This window comes from Carcharodon carcharias, chromosome 2 (genome assembly GCF_017639515.1).
Source record: "Carcharodon carcharias isolate sCarCar2 chromosome 2, sCarCar2.pri, whole genome shotgun sequence".
NCBI classification, from domain to species: domain Eukaryota; kingdom Metazoa; phylum Chordata; class Chondrichthyes; order Lamniformes; family Lamnidae; genus Carcharodon; species Carcharodon carcharias.
Window position 1 is genome coordinate 171,502,521 of NC_054468.1, and position 4,231 is coordinate 171,506,751.

Genomic DNA, 4,231 nt, shown 5'->3' on the forward strand with positions numbered 1-4,231 from the left:
TGTCAGAATATTATGGACCTATATTACATTTAACTTGCTAAGGAAGTGGGGTAGGCAATCTGTTCCCAGGACTATCCATGGCACCTCCTTTGAATGTCTTCTGTCTGTGTCCATTAGCAGTAACAATGGTACCCTGGAATAAGTTCATGTATCATTGCATTCTGAGAATAATCCTATAAGGAATAGTTCAATTCCTTCCAGATTCCTGGGATGATTTTTTTCCCAACAATCGTGTCAAATTCATTGATATATACAAAATAGTTATAATGTGGCTGTACTTTTATTTTTGAAATGTTATTTATTTCACCTCAAAGCCTTGTTGTGCCATCATGTTTAATGTCATATATATTTAACTTTGATATTGCACTTAATTATAGAGAAGATTTTTAAGTAGCATTTGAGCATTCAGAAATATCTTACAACATTCAATTACTTTTTGGGAATTTTTACATAAACTTCAAGGTCACCAGTTATGTAGAGAACACAACTTTTCTTCCTATCATTTAACTTTCTTTATGTTTACAATCCAAATATTTTTCCACGTACTATAAATGTTATTTTTTTGATCAATCGCTTCTTTGTTTTGCTTCTCTTTTTCTTGGCCATGACAGTATTTCCTTCACATTTCATCTAAGAGTTGCCCGGGAGCTCTGGCAGTGAAACTTTAGGTGTGGTTCTTGGAAAGATTGTAGGACCATCTGTCCCATGGGGCCTTCTTTTACTTTGTAGGCCTTGCATATTCATGTAACATGTAGGTGGTAATTCACAAATGTATATTCATCATTCCCCATAACCATGCATTTTTAAAAGCAGATTTTGCATTTGTGTTCTTTCTGCATAAATGATAAAATGCCAGCAGTCAGAACAAAGATAAGAGTCATTAGTTTACGCCTGCAAGTAATTGAAATCCAAATAAAAGTTGTACAATACATTAAACTACAAAATTGATTAACATATCCCTGATTACAGAGAACATACAGCACAGATATCAGTCATTCTGCCTAACTAGTCTATGTTGGTGTTTAATCTCCACATGAGTTTTCTCAAATTCCCTTTGTCTCATTTCAGCCTTTCAGCATATTTTTCTATTCCCTTTTCTCTCATAAACTCAAATAATTTCCTTTTGAAAGTATATAAACCATTTGTCTCAACCGTTCTCTGAGTAAAGAAATCTCTCCTTATTTCTTTATTGGATTTATTAGTAACCATCTTGTACGGATGGTCACTAGTTTTGGAAACATTCTCTCCTACCCGACCCTGTCCAGCCCATTCAGAATTTTACAGACTTGTATCAGGCCACACCTGAGGGCCGAATTTTCACAGCTGAGGTGGATAGCTCGAGTGGGGAAATTCACTAACCCCGCCTTGTTAGAAAATCCCACAAATGTTACAATCTTTGCTCTAGGGAGGGGGGGAATGGGTGTGGAATGGAGTCAGGCCTACCAACACTGGAAGCAGAGTGTAGCAGCCACACAGACAGCTGAGTGCCGAGACAGGCTAGTTATAAGGTCGACCTCAGTTCTCTGGGACTTTGCTCAGCTGTATTAAAAGTTGTTAGGCCCTTGAGCCTTCATACTCACACCCCCACAACCCTTTTACCCCCACTCCCCATGCCACATCCATGCCAACTCATGCCCCATCTAGTCCCATGACCCCTTATAGCCCCCATGCCAACTCACATTAACTCATGCCAACTCATGTCCCCCGCCCATCCCCCATTGCCTCTTATACTTGCCATGCTAACTCATGGCCCTTCCAAGCCCATTCATCCATTATATACTATGTACAGAACTAATGAACCATATAGTGACAATAGCATGTGTGGAACTGCTCAGAAAAAAACACCTTTTCAGAAATCTCCTTTTGAAAAAAAAACTGCTGCTCCTACACCCCGATAAAAGTGTCAGTTAAGAAGAACATTTTAGTATCAATAATAGAAGCTTCAAATACTTCACATCTCATAACCTTGTTCAAATAAACATTGAGGCATTGACAAAAAAAATCACAGAAAGAAAAATCTATTATCACCTTTTCAAGATGTCAGTCAAGCAAAGTTAACAGTTCTCTCCAAGTGTCAAAACAGAACCCCTGCTGAGAAAATCATTTTATGAGTCTGGGCTCTCAGCCAAGCATGTATATTGAGGCCATCCAGTGCTACTGAAGGAGTTCTTACCTGTCCTTACCTGTAAATCTTGTTTGTACATTGTGGCCTGACCAGGGTCCTATGCAAGTTTAACATAACTTCCCTACTTTTGAATTCTCCAAGCAAATATGTTTTCATTCTGTCTTGCAGACGATGTGTTTAAAACCTACTCTGAGTAAATCTAACTTCTGAGTCTTAGTTAGATTAGATTTAGCTTCAAAACCATGAAGATTGTTTTCCATTCCATTCAAAATGAACTGCATGATTTGGATTGGTTGAATTTCCTGCAAAACTATATCCTTCCGCCCAATATTGAATTCACGACTTGTCAGGGAATGGGAAGTCCATTTTGCCTATAGTGCTTGTGCATCAGTAAGTAGACCTGAAGGAAAAAAATTGAGTTAGATTTCCCGAGCCCCAAGGAGACAGGACTGGCCAAGAATGGAATAGGGAGTGGCATTGGGATGGCTCCCCGATGTATTCCTAACTCGAGGGGTCTGTTCCAGTGGCAGACTGAATCAGGTCAGTGGACGCATGCAGCCAATTAGTTCAATTAAGGCCCTTCTGCCAATGTGGGTATTTGATAATCAGAGTGGCCTATCACCTTGTGTGGAAGCCGCTTGCTCCATCAAGGTGATCTCCTTGCAGCAGACCACTGAGAAATTGCTACCAGAGGCTCTATGCCCTAAGGACAGGGCTACAGCCCCATCTGTGAATTTCCCTGTAAAGAGGATTCCCCTCCAACCCATTAGCCCTACCAATTCAGGCCTCTTTACTATGTAATTTGTATGCAAGCAGGAAATGCCCTCAAGGTTACCTGCTTGTCTAAGCTGTGCCCACCTCTCCCATTCGAGATGCCAAGGCTCCAAAGGAGCCAGCCTTCTGATTGCACCGACAGGAGCCCATGGATCATGAGCGCAAGGCAGCCAATTAGGATGCCTCCTCCAAGAAGGTTGGGCCGGTGAGCGCACTGGCAACATGGGTGGGATCAGGACCTCCATGAAAGTCCAATGTCAGGGACCTGATACCACTGGAAAATCCTGCCCATGGAGCCAAAATTTCCTCAATATCTGTATGATTGAGCTGAATTTTCCTGGCTCTTTGGCAATGGATTGAGAATCAAGAGAACTGGCAAAATGGTGGGTGGAGACACTGGGAGGGGAGCCCACTGTTTTCATGCCATCACGGTATATTACCAGCAACGGGAAAACTTGACAGCTCTGAAGAAGAGTCATATGGACTCGAAATATTAATTCTGTTTATTTTTCTGTCCACTGATGCTGTCAGATCTGCTGAATTTTTCCAGCATTTTCTGTTTTTGTTTCAGGAAAACTTGATAGTTTGGTTACAATCGGGGCTGTTAATTGAACAATTTAAATGGCCAGTTAAGGGCCATTTTCCACCTTCACAGGCATTTTGCCCATGTCAGGAGAGCTCCCGCCCCATAGGGAGGCAGCTGGGTGAAATCTGGTAGCCTCCCAACAGGTTCCTAGGTGTCCTCATTTTTGAACACAAGATGGCTGCCCTCATGACAACAGTGCACCAGTGTTCAATGATCCACACACCTTCAATCACTGAGACCTGGCTGCCAGGTCCCAGATTCCCCACAGAAACCTACCACCTCTTTGAGGGTGCCTCACCACTGAGGCACCCTCTCCCTGGAGCAGTAGTGTTGGCAATGGCCACTTCTAGTGGTGGCATCGCTGAGATTGTTGAGCTGTTGGCCCTCTGATTGGGCCAGCAGCTCTTGGAAACAGGTTGCCAACCTTAATTGAACGGCAGCTCCACTGCAGCCTCTTAATTGGCCACTGCCAGCAATGTGCTGCCCCAGATCTCGCCACTCTCCGAAGTGGCATCACCTCCTGGCAGCAAGACTTCCAGATGGGCCGAATTTTGTTGCCTATCATCTTAATGTCATAAAATGACACCATTTACCAGCTGGCATAGTGTCATGAAAATTTCCTTAAAAAGGTAATTTGCAAATGAAGTGACCATGTGGCTTTATGGCATTGTAAAGGCACCATGAGCAGTGTTAGCCCCATAAAAGTTCAGTGCAGAAATAACATAGCTTCTGGAAAGACTGCATTC